A 17973-nucleotide genomic window follows, 5' to 3' on the forward strand; every position below is an offset into this window, starting at 1 on the left:
CATAGTTAGTACGGTCAAAAAAAGACATATGTCCATCAAGTTCAACCAGGGAATTAAGGGGTAGGGGTGTGGCGCGATATTGGGGAAGGGATGAGATTTTATATTTCTTCATAAGCATTAATCTTATTTTGTCAATTAGGAACATTCAGCACCCACCCGCTATCAAGGCAGCTGCCTATCATGTCATGCCCTACCTGCACAGGTGTGCTGGCTACTCAAATGATCCAATTAAGGAGGCCATTTAGTCAGCAGCAGCAGAAGTCCTGTGCCTGGACGCTCCAACAGCGGCCAGACACAAGCAGAAGCAGAAGCAGCAGCAGCACCACCTTTTGTTTTTTGGCTGCAGCAGCAGCAGCAGCAAGGCCCACAGGGCTGGCTAGCTGGCTAGCCAGCAAGCAGGTAGCAATGAAAGTAGGAATCTTTCTTTTTAACCCTGTAAGGGGGTGGTGCACTGTACCCGAAGATACTGCCATATCGGGTCAATGCATAGGGCGACGGAAGCAAGCTTCGAAATCGGCCCCCGTTCTCAAAAATCCATTTAATATATGGTCCCCAGATAGGGGACGTATCAGATATTAAACTGATAAGAACAGATACTACACTTGATCTTAGCCAAAAGGCCGAGAAGCGATAACCGTGAAAGGGGCGGGCCCAACAAGGTCCCCTTCATGGGCACTATCACTGCTTGCTGTCAGGGAGGCTGCCAGACAATTTTCCATGCACACTCTGGGCTGGGTTGGCAGTCAACCACCAGTACACACAGCAGAACCTAAACCCATACCATTATTGCTAAGCAGCAAGACAGGGGCCCATTGCACTCCCACGGGGCCTTTTTAAATGCAATCCATAACCCGGATTTGCCAGGAACCCTTCTTACTCCTCCTACTTGCATGTGACACTGGGCTTAGGATCTGCATAGGAAACACACACACAAGCACACACCTACCTTTGTTGCCTGCAGATGCCTCCTTGGCTGTCCCCAAACGGTATCAAACCAACACCCACGGGAAGCTGTAAGCATAGAGGACATGCCTGCACCCCATTGGACTTACCTGTGTGGGTTAAACCCGGGTTATTTGACAACCTATGGCGGTGATGGTTCTGCTCAGGCAGAGCAGTGCTGATGCTCCTCATAAAGCTGTCGCTGCTGTGAAGGTTCTAGGTGACATCACAAATCCCTATGGTTACATACACAACAAAGCTGGGTTGTTGTTGTTTACACTCTGCAAGGCCTGTGGAAGTGAGTGACATCATAGCACTGTAGTTCTGAGGGTTCTAGATGGATGCAACAATCTCCTGTTGCTTCTATGAAGGCCATAATAGACGACATCACCAAACAGCTCCATAGTCACATACACAGCAAAGGAGAGATGTTGTTTACACCTAGTGATGTCAGTGGTATTGAGTGACATCACAGCACAGTGCTAAGGCTCCTGGGCCTGGACACAGCAGCGGCTGCAATATCTCAACGGAGAATACGTTTATATATATGTGTGTGTGTGCGCGTATATATATATATATATATATATATATATATATATATATTTCTCCGCCGAAATCACTTTTAAACCCATTTCCACCTTTTTTTCCCTTCTCTTCCTCTTACTTTTTTTTCACGTTTTTTTACGTTTTTCTCCTTTTCGCCTCTTTTCTGGGCGTATTATTCTTCTTTTTCTTCTTTTTTTTCGTCTAATGCATACCCCATCAGTGCAGCAATGCTTATTCAATACCGCCAGCAGATGGAGACACTGGGGGATAATTTTCTAAGGATTTATACTGATTTTTCCTGTCTGAATTTGTCGCACAGAAAGTTGCAGGCCAAATATGTGTGACATTTCTGCGACTTTAGCTTCTAGAGCATTTTTACAACATTATACATAGGTGCTGAATACATAAAAAGCGACTGTTCAGCGACAGACAAGTCGCATCGGCTGAAAGTAGGCCAGAATGTCAGTCCATGTTGGAGCAGGTTTAGATACAGTCTAAAGCATAGATCTCAAAGTCTGTGCACAGAATTTAGCAAGGGCCTCGCACCTTCTGATGCATCAGGTAGGTGCACAATAGCATAGCCTAACCCTCTGTACTTTGGTCTATATTGATGCGGGACATAGACAGCCAGCTGATGACCAATCCATTAGTGCAATGGATGGCTGGAAGCATTTGTCTTTGCCTTTGCAATACCACAGAAGCAATGCATGGTCAATGTACAGCAATGACACACCTGTGTGAACAGCCAGGAGACCCCCCCCCCCCATGTTATGTTACATAGTTACATAGTTAGTACGGTCGAAAAAAGACATATGTCCATCAAGTTCAACCAGGGAATTAAGGGGTAGGGGTGTGGCGCGATATTGGGGAAGGGATGAGATTTTATATTTCTTCATAAGCATTAATCTTATTTTGTCAATTAGGAACATTCAGCACCCACCCGCTATCAAGGCAGCTGCCTATCATGTCATGCCCTACCTGCACAGGTGTGCTGGCTACTCAAATGATCCAATTAAGGAGGCCATTTAGTCAGCAGCAGCAGAAGTCCTGTGCCTGGACGCTCCAACAGCGGCCAGACACAAGCAGAAGCAGAAGCAGCAGCAGCACCACCTTTTGTTTTTTGGCTGCAGCAGCAGCAGCAGCAAGGCCCACAGGGCTGGCTAGCTGGCTAGCCAGCAAGCAGGTAGCAATGAAAGTAGGAATCTTTCTTTTTAACCCTGTAAGGGGGTGGTGCACTGTACCCGAAGATACTGCCATATCGGGTCAATGCATAGGGCGACGGAAGCAAGCTTCGAAATCGGCCCCCGTTCTCAAAAATCCATTTAATATATGGTCCCCAGATAGGGGACGTATCAGATATTAAACTGATAAGAACAGATACTACACTTGATCTTAGCCAAAAGGCCGAGAAGCGATAACCGTGAAAGGGGCGGGCCCAACAAGGTCCCCTTCATGGGCACTATCACTGCTTGCTGTCAGGGAGGCTGCCAGACAATTTTCCATGCACACTCTGGGCTGGGGGGCAGTCAACCACCAGTACACACAGCAGAACCTAAACCCATACCATTATTGCTAAGCAGCAAGACAGGGGCCCATTGCACTCCCACGGGGCCTTTTTAAATGCAATCCATAACCCGGATTTGCCAGGAACCCTTCTTACTCCTCCTACTTGCATGTGACACTGGGCTTAGGATCTGCATAGGAAACACACACACAAGCACACACCTACCTTTGTTGCCTGCAGATGCCTCCTTGGCTGTCCCCAAACGGTATCAAACCAACACCCACGGGAAGCTGTAAGCATAGAGGACATGCCTGCACCCCATTGGACTTACCTGTGTGGGTTAAACCCGGGTTATTTGACAACCTATGGCGGTGATGGTTCTGCTCAGGCAGAGCAGTGCTGATGCTCCTCATAAAGCTGTCGCTGCTGTGAAGGTTCTAGGTGACATCACAAATCCCTATGGTTACATACACAACAAAGCTGGGTTGTTGTTGTTTACACTCTGCAAGGCCTGTGGAAGTGAGTGACATCATAGCACTGTAGTTCTGAGGGTTCTAGATGGATGCAACAATCTCCTGTTGCTTCTATGAAGGCCATAATAGACGACATCACCAAACAGCTCCATAGTCACATACACAGCAAAGGAGAGATGTTGTTTACACCTAGTGATGTCAGTGGTATTGAGTGACATCACAGCACAGTGCTAAGGCTCCTGGGCCTGGACACAGCAGCGGCTGCAATATCTCAACGGAGAATACGTTTATATATATGTGTGTGTGTGCGCGTATATATATATATATATATATATATATATATATATATTTCTCCGCCGAAATCACTTTTAAACCCATTTCCACCTTTTTTTCCCTTCTCTTCCTCTTACTTTTTTTTCACGTTTTTTTACGTTTTTCTCCTTTTCGCCTCTTTTCTGGGCGTATTATTCTTCTTTTTCTTCTTTTTTTTCGTCTAATGCATACCCCATCAGTGCAGCAATGCTTATTCAATACCGCCAGCAGATGGAGACACTGGGGGATAATTTTCTAAGGATTTATACTGATTTTTCCTGTCTGAATTTGTCGCACAGAAAGTTGCAGGCCAAATATGTGTGACATTTCTGCGACTTTAGCTTCTAGAGCATTTTTACAACATTATACATAGGTGCTGAATACATAAAAAGCGACTGTTCAGCGACAGACAAGTCGCATCGGCTGAAAGTAGGCCAGAATGTCAGTCCATGTTGGAGCAGGTTTAGATACAGTCTAAAGCATAGATCTCAAAGTCTGTGCACAGAATTTAGCAAGGGCCTCGCACCTTCTGATGCATCAGGTAGGTGCACAATAGCATAGCCTAACCCTCTGTACTTTGGTCTATATTGATGCGGGACATAGACAGCCAGCTGATGACCAATCCATTAGTGCAATGGATGGCTGGAAGCATTTGTCTTTGCCTTTGCAATACCACAGAAGCAATGCATGGTCAATGTACAGCAATGACACACCTGTGTGAACAGCCAGGAGACCCCCCCCCCCCCCCCCATGTTATGTTACATAGTTACATAGTTAGTACGGTCGAAAAAAGACATATGTCCATCAAGTTCAACCAGGGAATTAAGGGGTAGGGGTGTGGCGCGATATTGGGGAAGGGATGAGATTTTATATTTCTTCATAAGCATTAATCTTATTTTGTCAATTAGGAACATTCAGCACCCACCCGCTATCAAGGCAGCTGCCTATCATGTCATGCCCTACCTGCACAGGTGTGCTGGCTACTCAAATGATCCAATTAAGGAGGCCATTTAGTCAGCAGCAGCAGAAGTCCTGTGCCTGGACGCTCCAACAGCGGCCAGACACAAGCAGAAGCAGAAGCAGCAGCAGCACCACCTTTTGTTTTTTGGCTGCAGCAGCAGCAGCAGCAAGGCCCACAGGGCTGGCTAGCTGGCTAGCCAGCAAGCAGGTAGCAATGAAAGTAGGAATCTTTCTTTTTAACCCTGTAAGGGGGTGGTGCACTGTACCCGAAGATACTGCCATATCGGGTCAATGCATAGGGCGACGGAAGCAAGCTTCGAAATCGGCCCCCGTTCTCAAAAATCCATTTAATATATGGTCCCCAGATAGGGGACGTATCAGATATTAAACTGATAAGAACAGATACTACACTTGATCTTAGCCAAAAGGCCGAGAAGCGATAACCGTGAAAGGGGCGGGCCCAACAAGGTCCCCTTCATGGGCACTATCACTGCTTGCTGTCAGGGAGGCTGCCAGACAATTTTCCATGCACACTCTGGGCTGGGGGGCAGTCAACCACCAGTACACACAGCAGAACCTAAACCCATACCATTATTGCTAAGCAGCAAGACAGGGGCCCATTGCACTCCCACGGGGCCTTTTTAAATGCAATCCATAACCCGGATTTGCCAGGAACCCTTCTTACTCCTCCTACTTGCATGTGACACTGGGCTTAGGATCTGCATAGGAAACACACACACAAGCACACACCTACCTTTGTTGCCTGCAGATGCCTCCTTGGCTGTCCCCAAACGGTATCAAACCAACACCCACGGGAAGCTGTAAGCATAGAGGACATGCCTGCACCCCATTGGACTTACCTGTGTGGGTTAAACCCGGGTTATTTGACAACCTATGGCGGTGATGGTTCTGCTCAGGCAGAGCAGTGCTGATGCTCCTCATAAAGCTGTCGCTGCTGTGAAGGTTCTAGGTGACATCACAAATCCCTATGGTTACATACACAACAAAGCTGGGTTGTTGTTGTTTACACTCTGCAAGGCCTGTGGAAGTGAGTGACATCATAGCACTGTAGTTCTGAGGGTTCTAGATGGATGCAACAATCTCCTGTTGCTTCTATGAAGGCCATAATAGACGACATCACCAAACAGCTCCATAGTCACATACACAGCAAAGGAGAGATGTTGTTTACACCTAGTGATGTCAGTGGTATTGAGTGACATCACAGCACAGTGCTAAGGCTCCTGGGCCTGGACACAGCAGCGGCTGCAATATCTCAACGGAGAATACGTTTATATATATGTGTGTGTGTGCGCGTATATATATATATATATATATATATATATATATACATATTTCTCCGCCGAAATCACTTTTAAACCCATTTCCACCTTTTTTTCCCTTCTCTTCCTCTTACTTTTTTTTCACGTTTTTTTACGTTTTTCTCCTTTTCGCCTCTTTTCTGGGCGTATTATTCTTCTTTTTCTTCTTTTTTTTCGTCTAATGCATACCCCATCAGTGCAGCAATGCTTATTCAATACCGCCAGCAGATGGAGACACTGGGGGATAATTTTCTAAGGATTTATACTGATTTTTCCTGTCTGAATTTGTCGCACAGAAAGTTGCAGGCCAAATATGTGTGACATTTCTGCGACTTTAGCTTCTAGAGCATTTTTACAACATTATACATAGGTGCTGAATACATAAAAAGCGACTGTTCAGCGACAGACAAGTCGCATCGGCTGAAAGTAGGCCAGAATGTCAGTCCATGTTGGAGCAGGTTTAGATACAGTCTAAAGCATAGATCTCAAAGTCTGTGCACAGAATTTAGCAAGGGCCTCGCACCTTCTGATGCATCAGGTAGGTGCACAATAGCATAGCCTAACCCTCTGTACTTTGGTCTATATTGATGCGGGACATAGACAGCCAGCTGATGACCAATCCATTAGTGCAATGGATGGCTGGAAGCATTTGTCTTTGCCTTTGCAATACCACAGAAGCAATGCATGGTCAATGTACAGCAATGACACACCTGTGTGAACAGCCAGGAGACCCCCCCCCCATGTTATGTTACATAGTTACATAGTTAGTACGGTCGAAAAAAGACATATGTCCATCAAGTTCAACCAGGGAATTAAGGGGTAGGGGTGTGGCGCGATATTGGGGAAGGGATGAGATTTTATATTTCTTCATAAGCATTAATCTTATTTTGTCAATTAGGAACATTCAGCACCCACCCGCTATCAAGGCAGCTGCCTATCATGTCATGCCCTACCTGCACAGGTGTGCTGGCTACTCAAATGATCCAATTAAGGAGGCCATTTAGTCAGCAGCAGCAGAAGTCCTGTGCCTGGACGCTCCAACAGCGGCCAGACACAAGCAGAAGCAGAAGCAGCAGCAGCACCACCTTTTGTTTTTTGGCTGCAGCAGCAGCAGCAGCAAGGCCCACAGGGCTGGCTAGCTGGCTAGCCAGCAAGCAGGTAGCAATGAAAGTAGGAATCTTTCTTTTTAACCCTGTAAGGGGGTGGTGCACTGTACCCGAAGATACTGCCATATCGGGTCAATGCATAGGGCGACGGAAGCAAGCTTCGAAATCGGCCCCCGTTCTCAAAAATCCATTTAATATATGGTCCCCAGATAGGGGACGTATCAGATATTAAACTGATAAGAACAGATACTACACTTGATCTTAGCCAAAAGGCCGAGAAGCGATAACCGTGAAAGGGGCGGGCCCAACAAGGTCCCCTTCATGGGCACTATCACTGCTTGCTGTCAGGGAGGCTGCCAGACAATTTTCCATGCACACTCTGGGCTGGGGGGCAGTCAACCACCAGTACACACAGCAGAACCTAAACCCATACCATTATTGCTAAGCAGCAAGACAGGGGCCCATTGCACTCCCACGGGGCCTTTTTAAATGCAATCCATAACCCGGATTTGCCAGGAACCCTTCTTACTCCTCCTACTTGCATGTGACACTGGGCTTAGGATCTGCATAGGAAACACACACACAAGCACACACCTACCTTTGTTGCCTGCAGATGCCTCCTTGGCTGTCCCCAAACGGTATCAAACCAACACCCACGGGAAGCTGTAAGCATAGAGGACATGCCTGCACCCCATTGGACTTACCTGTGTGGGTTAAACCCGGGTTATTTGACAACCTATGGCGGTGATGGTTCTGCTCAGGCAGAGCAGTGCTGATGCTCCTCATAAAGCTGTCGCTGCTGTGAAGGTTCTAGGTGACATCACAAATCCCTATGGTTACATACACAACAAAGCTGGGTTGTTGTTGTTTACACTCTGCAAGGCCTGTGGAAGTGAGTGACATCATAGCACTGTAGTTCTGAGGGTTCTAGATGGATGCAACAATCTCCTGTTGCTTCTATGAAGGCCATAATAGACGACATCACCAAACAGCTCCATAGTCACATACACAGCAAAGGAGAGATGTTGTTTACACCTAGTGATGTCAGTGGTATTGAGTGACATCACAGCACAGTGCTAAGGCTCCTGGGCCTGGACACAGCAGCGGCTGCAATATCTCAACGGAGAATACGTTTATATATATGTGTGTGTGTGCGCGTATATATATATATATATATATATATATATATATATATATTTCTCCGCCGAAATCACTTTTAAACCCATTTCCACCTTTTTTTCCCTTCTCTTCCTCTTACTTTTTTTTCACGTTTTTTTACGTTTTTCTCCTTTTCGCCTCTTTTCTGGGCGTATTATTCTTCTTTTTCTTCTTTTTTTTCGTCTAATGCATACCCCATCAGTGCAGCAATGCTTATTCAATACCGCCAGCAGATGGAGACACTGGGGGATAATTTTCTAAGGATTTATACTGATTTTTCCTGTCTGAATTTGTCGCACAGAAAGTTGCAGGCCAAATATGTGTGACATTTCTGCGACTTTAGCTTCTAGAGCATTTTTACAACATTATACATAGGTGCTGAATACATAAAAAGCGACTGTTCAGCGACAGACAAGTCGCATCGGCTGAAAGTAGGCCAGAATGTCAGTCCATGTTGGAGCAGGTTTAGATACAGTCTAAAGCATAGATCTCAAAGTCTGTGCACAGAATTTAGCAAGGGCCTCGCACCTTCTGATGCATCAGGTAGGTGCACAATAGCATAGCCTAACCCTCTGTACTTTGGTCTATATTGATGCGGGACATAGACAGCCAGCTGATGACCAATCCATTAGTGCAATGGATGGCTGGAAGCATTTGTCTTTGCCTTTGCAATACCACAGAAGCAATGCATGGTCAATGTACAGCAATGACACACCTGTGTGAACAGCCAGGAGACCCCCCCCCCCATGTTATGTTACATAGTTACATAGTTAGTACGGTCGAAAAAAGACATATGTCCATCAAGTTCAACCAGGGAATTAAGGGGTAGGGGTGTGGCGCGATATTGGGGAAGGGATGAGATTTTATATTTCTTCATAAGCATTAATCTTATTTTGTCAATTAGGAACATTCAGCACCCACCCGCTATCAAGGCAGCTGCCTATCATGTCATGCCCTACCTGCACAGGTGTGCTGGCTACTCAAATGATCCAATTAAGGAGGCCATTTAGTCAGCAGCAGCAGAAGTCCTGTGCCTGGACGCTCCAACAGCGGCCAGACACAAGCAGAAGCAGAAGCAGCAGCAGCACCACCTTTTGTTTTTTGGCTGCAGCAGCAGCAGCAGCAAGGCCCACAGGGCTGGCTAGCTGGCTAGCCAGCAAGCAGGTAGCAATGAAAGTAGGAATCTTTCTTTTTAACCCTGTAAGGGGGTGGTGCACTGTACCCGAAGATACTGCCATATCGGGTCAATGCATAGGGCGACGGAAGCAAGCTTCGAAATCGGCCCCCGTTCTCAAAAATCCATTTAATATATGGTCCCCAGATAGGGGACGTATCAGATATTAAACTGATAAGAACAGATACTACACTTGATCTTAGCCAAAAGGCCGAGAAGCGATAACCGTGAAAGGGGCGGGCCCAACAAGGTCCCCTTCATGGGCACTATCACTGCTTGCTGTCAGGGAGGCTGCCAGACAATTTTCCATGCACACTCTGGGCTGGGGGGCAGTCAACCACCAGTACACACAGCAGAACCTAAACCCATACCATTATTGCTAAGCAGCAAGACAGGGGCCCATTGCACTCCCACGGGGCCTTTTTAAATGCAATCCATAACCCGGATTTGCCAGGAACCCTTCTTACTCCTCCTACTTGCATGTGACACTGGGCTTAGGATCTGCATAGGAAACACACACACAAGCACACACCTACCTTTGTTGCCTGCAGATGCCTCCTTGGCTGTCCCCAAACGGTATCAAACCAACACCCACGGGAAGCTGTAAGCATAGAGGACATGCCTGCACCCCATTGGACTTACCTGTGTGGGTTAAACCCGGGTTATTTGACAACCTATGGCGGTGATGGTTCTGCTCAGGCAGAGCAGTGCTGATGCTCCTCATAAAGCTGTCGCTGCTGTGAAGGTTCTAGGTGACATCACAAATCCCTATGGTTACATACACAACAAAGCTGGGTTGTTGTTGTTTACACTCTGCAAGGCCTGTGGAAGTGAGTGACATCATAGCACTGTAGTTCTGAGGGTTCTAGATGGATGCAACAATCTCCTGTTGCTTCTATGAAGGCCATAATAGACGACATCACCAAACAGCTCCATAGTCACATACACAGCAAAGGAGAGATGTTGTTTACACCTAGTGATGTCAGTGGTATTGAGTGACATCACAGCACAGTGCTAAGGCTCCTGGGCCTGGACACAGCAGCGGCTGCAATATCTCAACGGAGAATACGTTTATATATATGTGTGTGTGTGCGCGTATATATATATATATATATATATATATATATATATATATATATATATTTCTCCGCCGAAATCACTTTTAAACCCATTTCCACCTTTTTTTCCCTTCTCTTCCTCTTACTTTTTTTTCACGTTTTTTTACGTTTTTCTCCTTTTCGCCTCTTTTCTGGGCGTATTATTCTTCTTTTTCTTCTTTTTTTTCGTCTAATGCATACCCCATCAGTGCAGCGATGCTTATTCAATACCGCCAGCAGATGGAGACACTGGGGGATAATTTTCTAAGGATTTATACTGATTTTTCCTGTCTGAATTTGTCGCACAGAAAGTTGCAGGCCAAATATGTGTGACATTTCTGCGACTTTAGCTTCTAGAGCATTTTTACAACATTATACATAGGTGCTGAATACATAAAAAGCGACTGTTCAGCGACAGACAAGTCGCATCGGCTGAAAGTAGGCCAGAATGTCAGTCCATGTTGGAGCAGGTTTAGATACAGTCTAAAGCATAGATCTCAAAGTCTGTGCACAGAATTTAGCAAGGGCCTCGCACCTTCTGATGCATCAGGTAGGTGCACAATAGCATAGCCTAACCCTCTGTACTTTGGTCTATATTGATGCGGGACATAGACAGCCAGCTGATGACCAATCCATTAGTGCAATGGATGGCTGGAAGCATTTGTCTTTGCCTTTGCAATACCACAGAAGCAATGCATGGTCAATGTACAGCAATGACACACCTGTGTGAACAGCCAGGAGACCCCCCCCCCCCATGTTATGTTACATAGTTACATAGTTAGTACGGTCGAAAAAAGACATATGTCCATCAAGTTCAACCAGGGAATTAAGGGGTAGGGGTGTGGCGCGATATTGGGGAAGGGATGAGATTTTATATTTCTTCATAAGCATTAATCTTATTTTGTCAATTAGGAACATTCAGCACCCACCCGCTATCAAGGCAGCTGCCTATCATGTCATGCCCTACCTGCACAGGTGTGCTGGCTACTCAAATGATCCAATTAAGGAGGCCATTTAGTCAGCAGCAGCAGAAGTCCTGTGCCTGGACGCTCCAACAGCGGCCAGACACAAGCAGAAGCAGAAGCAGCAGCAGCACCACCTTTTGTTTTTTGGCTGCAGCAGCAGCAGCAGCAAGGCCCACAGGGCTGGCTAGCTGGCTAGCCAGCAAGCAGGTAGCAATGAAAGTAGGAATCTTTCTTTTTAACCCTGTAAGGGGGTGGTGCACTGTACCCGAAGATACTGCCATATCGGGTCAATGCATAGGGCGACGGAAGCAAGCTTCGAAATCGGCCCCCGTTCTCAAAAATCCATTTAATATATGGTCCCCAGATAGGGGACGTATCAGATATTAAACTGATAAGAACAGATACTACACTTGATCTTAGCCAAAAGGCCGAGAAGCGATAACCGTGAAAGGGGCGGGCCCAACAAGGTCCCCTTCATGGGCACTATCACTGCTTGCTGTCAGGGAGGCTGCCAGACAATTTTCCATGCACACTCTGGGCTGGGGGGCAGTCAACCACCAGTACACACAGCAGAACCTAAACCCATACCATTATTGCTAAGCAGCAAGACAGGGGCCCATTGCACTCCCACGGGGCCTTTTTAAATGCAATCCATAACCCGGATTTGCCAGGAACCCTTCTTACTCCTCCTACTTGCATGTGACACTGGGCTTAGGATCTGCATAGGAAACACACACACAAGCACACACCTACCTTTGTTGCCTGCAGATGCCTCCTTGGCTGTCCCCAAACGGTATCAAACCAACACCCACGGGAAGCTGTAAGCATAGAGGACATGCCTGCACCCCATTGGACTTACCTGTGTGGGTTAAACCCGGGTTATTTGACAACCTATGGCGGTGATGGTTCTGCTCAGGCAGAGCAGTGCTGATGCTCCTCATAAAGCTGTCGCTGCTGTGAAGGTTCTAGGTGACATCACAAATCCCTATGGTTACATACACAACAAAGCTGGGTTGTTGTTGTTTACACTCTGCAAGGCCTGTGGAAGTGAGTGACATCATAGCACTGTAGTTCTGAGGGTTCTAGATGGATGCAACAATCTCCTGTTGCTTCTATGAAGGCCATAATAGACGACATCACCAAACAGCTCCATAGTCACATACACAGCAAAGGAGAGATGTTGTTTACACCTAGTGATGTCAGTGGTATTGAGTGACATCACAGCACAGTGCTAAGGCTCCTGGGCCTGGACACAGCAGCGGCTGCAATATCTCAACGGAGAATACGTTTATATATATGTGTGTGTGTGCGCGTATATATATATATATATATATATATATATATATATATATATATTTCTCCGCCGAAATCACTTTTAAACCCATTTCCACCTTTTTTTCCCTTCTCTTCCTCTTACTTTTTTTTCACGTTTTTTTACGTTTTTCTCCTTTTCGCCTCTTTTCTGGGCGTATTATTCTTCTTTTTCTTCTTTTTTTTCGTCTAATGCATACCCCATCAGTGCAGCAATGCTTATTCAATACCGCCAGCAGATGGAGACACTGGGGGATAATTTTCTAAGGATTTATACTGATTTTTCCTGTCTGAATTTGTCGCACAGAAAGTTGCAGGCCAAATATGTGTGACATTTCTGCGACTTTAGCTTCTAGAGCATTTTTACAACATTATACATAGGTGCTGAATACATAAAAAGCGACTGTTCAGCGACAGACAAGTCGCATCGGCTGAAAGTAGGCCAGAATGTCAGTCCATGTTGGAGCAGGTTTAGATACAGTCTAAAGCATAGATCTCAAAGTCTGTGCACAGAATTTAGCAAGGGCCTCGCACCTTCTGATGCATCAGGTAGGTGCACAATAGCATAGCCTAACCCTCTGTACTTTGGTCTATATTGATGCGGGACATAGACAGCCAGCTGATGACCAATCCATTAGTGCAATGGATGGCTGGAAGCATTTGTCTTTGCCTTTGCAATACCACAGAAGCAATGCATGGTCAATGTACAGCAATGACACACCTGTGTGAACAGCCAGGAGACCCCCCCCCCCCCATGTTATGTTACATAGTTACATAGTTAGTACGGTCGAAAAAAGACATATGTCCATCAAGTTCAACCAGGGAATTAAGGGGTAGGGGTGTGGCGCGATATTGGGGAAGGGATGAGATTTTATATTTCTTCATAAGCATTAATCTTATTTTGTCAATTAGGAACATTCAGCACCCACCCGCTATCAAGGCAGCTGCCTATCATGTCATGCCCTACCTGCACAGGTGTGCTGGCTACTCAAATGATCCAATTAAGGAGGCCATTTAGTCAGCAGCAGCAGAAGTCCTGTGCCTGGACGCTCCAACAGCGGCCAGACACAAGCAGAAGCAGAAGCAGCAGCACCACCACCTTTTGTTTTTTGGCTGCAGCAGCAGCAGCAGCAAGGCCCACAGGGCTGGCTAGCTGGCTAGCCAGCAAGCAGGTAGCAATGAAAGTAGGAATCTTTCTTTTTAACCCTGTAAGGGGGTGGTGCACTGTACCCGAAGATACTGCCATATCGGGTCAATGCATAGGGCGACGGAAGCAAGCTTCGAAATCGGCCCCCGTTCTCAAAAATCCATTTAATATATGGTCCCCAGATAGGGGACGTATCAGATATTAAACTGATAAGAACAGATACTACACTTGATCTTAGCCAAAAGGCCGAGAAGCGATAATCGTGAAAGGGGCGGGCCCAACAAGGTCCCCTTCATGGGCACTATCACTGCTTGCTGTCAGGGAGGCTGCCAGACAATTTTCCATGCACACTCTGGGCTGGGGGGCAGTCAACCACCAGTACACACAGCAGAACCTAAACCCATACCATTATTGCTAAGCAGCAAGACAGGGGCCCATTGCACTCCCACGGGGCCTTTTTAAATGCAATCCATAACCCGGATTTGCCAGGAACCCTTCTTACTCCTCCTACTTGCATGTGACACTGGGCTTAGGATCTGCATAGGAAACACACACACAAGCACACACCTACCTTTGTTGCCTGCAGATGCCTCCTTGGCTGTCCCCAAACGGTATCAAACCAACACCCACGGGAAGCTGTAAGCATAGAGGACATGCCTGCACCCCATTGGACTTACCTGTGTGGGTTAAACCCGGGTTATTTGACAACCTATGGCGGTGATGGTTCTGCTCAGGCAGAGCAGTGCTGATGCTCCTCATAAAGCTGTCGCTGCTGTGAAGGTTCTAGGTGACATCACAAATCCCTATGGTTACATACACAACAAAGCTGGGTTGTTGTTGTTTACACTCTGCAAGGCCTGTGGAAGTGAGTGACATCATAGCACTGTAGTTCTGAGGGTTCTAGATGGATGCAACAATCTCCTGTTGCTTCTATGAAGGCCATAATAGACGACATCACCAAACAGCTCCATAGTCACATACACAGCAAAGGAGAGATGTTGTTTACACCTAGTGATGTCAGTGGTATTGAGTGACATCACAGCACAGTGCTAAGGCTCCTGGGCCTGGACACAGCAGCGGCTGCAATATCTCAACGGAGAATACGTTTATATATATGTGTGTGTGTGCGCGTATATATATATATATATATATATATATATATATATATATATTTCTCCGCCGAAATCACTTTTAAACCCATTTCCACCTTTTTTTCCCTTCTCTTCCTCTTACTTTTTTTTCACGTTTTTTTACGTTTTTCTCCTTTTCGCCTCTTTTCTGGGCGTATTATTCTTCTTTTTCTTCTTTTTTTTCGTCTAATGCATACCCCATCAGTGCAGCAATGCTTATTCAATACCGCCAGCAGATGGAGACACTGGGGGATAATTTTCTAAGGATTTATACTGATTTTTCCTGTCTGAATTTGTCGCACAGAAAGTTGCAGGCCAAATATGTGTGACATTTCTGCGACTTTAGCTTCTAGAGCATTTTTACAACATTATACATAGGTGCTGAATACATAAAAAGCGACTGTTCAGCGACAGACAAGTCGCATCGGCTGAAAGTAGGCCAGAATGTCAGTCCATGTTGGAGCAGGTTTAGATACAGTCTAAAGCATAGATCTCAAAGTCTGTGCACAGAATTTAGCAAGGGCCTCGCACCTTCTGATGCATCAGGTAGGTGCACAATAGCATAGCCTAACCCTCTGTACTTTGGTCTATATTGATGCGGGACATAGACAGCCAGCTGATGACCAATCCATTAGTGCAATGGATGGCTGGAAGCATTTGTCTTTGCCTTTGCAATACCACAGAAGCAATGCATGGTCAATGTACAGCAATGACACACCTGTGTGAACAGCCAGGAGACCCCCCCCCCCATGTTATGTTACATAGTTACATAGTTAGTACGGTCGAAAAAAGACATATGTCCATCAAGTTCAACCAGGGAATTAAGGGGTAGGGGTGTGGCGCGATATTGGGGAAGGGATGAGATTTTATATTTCTTCATAAGCATTAATCTTATTTTGTCAATTAGGAACATTCAGCACCCACCCGCTATCAAGGCAGCTGCCTATCATGTCATGCCCTACCTGCACAGGTGTGCTGGCTACTCAAATGATCCAATTAAGGAGGCCATTTAGTCAGCAGCAGCAGAAGTCCTGTGCCTGGACGCTCCAACAGCGGCCAGACACAAGCAGAAGCAGAAGCAGCAGCAGCACCACCTTTTGTTTTTTGGCTGCAGCAGCAGCAGCAGCAAGGCCCACAGGGCTGGCTAGCTGGCTAGCCAGCAAGCAGGTAGCAATGAAAGTAGGAATCTTTCTTTTTAACCCTGTAAGGGGGTGGTGCACTGTACCCGAAGATACTGCCATATCGGGTCAATGCATAGGGCGACGGAAGCAAGCTTCGAAATCGGCCCCCGTTCTCAAAAATCCATTTAATATATGGTCCCCAGATAGGGGACGTATCAGATATTAAACTGATAAGAACAGATACTACACTTGATCTTAGCCAAAAGGCCGAGAAGCGATAACCGTGAAAGGGGCGGGCCCAACAAGGTCCCCTTCATGGGCACTATCACTGCTTGCTGTCAGGGAGGCTGCCAGACAATTTTCCATGCACACTCTGGGCTGGGGGGCAGTCAACCACCAGTACACACAGCAGAACCTAAACCCATACCATTATTGCTAAGCAGCAAGACAGGGGCCCATTGCACTCCCACGGGGCCTTTTTAAATGCAATCCATAACCCGGATTTGCCAGGAACCCTTCTTACTCCTCCTACTTGCATGTGACACTGGGCTTAGGATCTGCATAGGAAACACACACACAAGCACACACCTACCTTTGTTGCCTGCAGATGCCTCCTTGGCTGTCCCCAAACGGTATCAAACCAACACCCACGGGAAGCTGTAAGCATAGAGGACATGCCTGCACCCCATTGGACTTACCTGTGTGGGTTAAACCCGGGTTATTTGACAACCTATGGCGGTGATGGTTCTGCTCAGGCAGAGCAGTGCTGATGCTCCTCATAAAGCTGTCGCTGCTGTGAAGGTTCTAGGTGACATCACAAATCCCTATGGTTACATACACAACAAAGCTGGGTTGTTGTTGTTTACACTCTGCAAGGCCTGTGGAAGTGAGTGACATCATAGCACTGTAGTTCTGAGGGTTCTAGATGGATGCAACAATCTCCTGTTGCTTCTATGAAGGCCATAATAGACGACATCACCAAACAGCTCCATAGTCACATACACAGCAAAGGAGAGATGTTGTTTACACCTAGTGATGTCAGTGGTATTGAGTGACATCACAGCACAGTGCTAAGGCTCCTGGGCCTGGACACAGCAGCGGCTGCAATATCTCAACGGAGAATACGTTTATATATATGTGTGTGTGTGCGCGTATATATATATATATATATATATATATATATATATATATATATATATTTCTCCGCCGAAATCACTTTTAAACCCATTTCCACCTTTTTTTCCCTTCTCTTCCTCTTACTTTTTTTTCACGTTTTTTTACGTTTTTCTCCTTTTCGCCTCTTTTCTGGGCGTATTATTCTTCTTTTTCTTCTTTTTTTTCGTCTAATGCATACCCCATCAGTGCAGCAATGCTTATTCAATACCGCCAGCAGATGGAGACACTGGGGGATAATTTTCTAAGGATTTATACTGATTTTTCCTGTCTGAATTTGTCGCACAGAAAGTTGCAGGCCAAATATGTGTGAACATTTCTGCGACTTTAGCTTCTAGAGCATTTTTACAACATTATACATAGGTGCTGAATACATAAAAAGCGACTGTTCAGCGACAGACAAGTCGCATCGGCTGAAAGTAGGCCAGAATGTCAGTCCATGTTGGAGCAGGTTTAGATACAGTCTAAAGCATAGATCTCAAAGTCTGTGCACAGAATTTAGCAAGGGCCTCGCACCTTCTGATGCATCAGGTAG

General features: G+C 46.1%; 8 non-coding genes across 8 annotated transcripts; all 8 read right to left on the reverse strand.

The window, feature by feature from the left end:
• Window positions 1–441: 441 nt before the first annotated feature.
• On the reverse strand, window positions 442–632 carry LOC130325198 (U2 spliceosomal RNA). Its single transcript, XR_008870056.1, has one exon. It is a non-coding gene; the product is annotated as a U2 spliceosomal RNA (small nuclear RNA).
• Window positions 633–2713: 2081 nt separating this feature from the next.
• LOC130325199 (U2 spliceosomal RNA) lies at window positions 2714–2904 on the reverse strand. Its single transcript, XR_008870057.1, has one exon. It is a non-coding gene; the product is annotated as a U2 spliceosomal RNA (small nuclear RNA).
• Window positions 2905–4987: 2083 nt separating this feature from the next.
• On the reverse strand, window positions 4988–5178 carry LOC130325200 (U2 spliceosomal RNA). The gene has a single exon (XR_008870058.1). It is a non-coding gene; the product is annotated as a U2 spliceosomal RNA (small nuclear RNA).
• A 2078-nt stretch (window positions 5179–7256) lies between these two features.
• On the reverse strand, window positions 7257–7447 carry LOC130325201 (U2 spliceosomal RNA). Its single transcript, XR_008870059.1, has one exon. It is a non-coding gene; the product is annotated as a U2 spliceosomal RNA (small nuclear RNA).
• Window positions 7448–9526: 2079 nt separating this feature from the next.
• On the reverse strand, window positions 9527–9717 carry LOC130325202 (U2 spliceosomal RNA). The gene has a single exon (XR_008870060.1). It is a non-coding gene; the product is annotated as a U2 spliceosomal RNA (small nuclear RNA).
• A 2088-nt stretch (window positions 9718–11805) lies between these two features.
• LOC130325203 (U2 spliceosomal RNA) lies at window positions 11806–11996 on the reverse strand. The gene has a single exon (XR_008870061.1). It is a non-coding gene; the product is annotated as a U2 spliceosomal RNA (small nuclear RNA).
• Window positions 11997–14081: 2085 nt separating this feature from the next.
• LOC130325205 (U2 spliceosomal RNA) lies at window positions 14082–14272 on the reverse strand. Its single transcript, XR_008870062.1, has one exon. It is a non-coding gene; the product is annotated as a U2 spliceosomal RNA (small nuclear RNA).
• Window positions 14273–16353: 2081 nt separating this feature from the next.
• LOC130325206 (U2 spliceosomal RNA) lies at window positions 16354–16544 on the reverse strand. Its single transcript, XR_008870063.1, has one exon. It is a non-coding gene; the product is annotated as a U2 spliceosomal RNA (small nuclear RNA).
• Window positions 16545–17973: the final 1429 nt, after the last annotated feature.

Source organism: Hyla sarda, unplaced genomic scaffold (genome assembly GCF_029499605.1).
Source record: "Hyla sarda isolate aHylSar1 unplaced genomic scaffold, aHylSar1.hap1 scaffold_2705, whole genome shotgun sequence".
Classification (NCBI taxonomy): Eukaryota; Metazoa; Chordata; class Amphibia; order Anura; family Hylidae; genus Hyla; species Hyla sarda.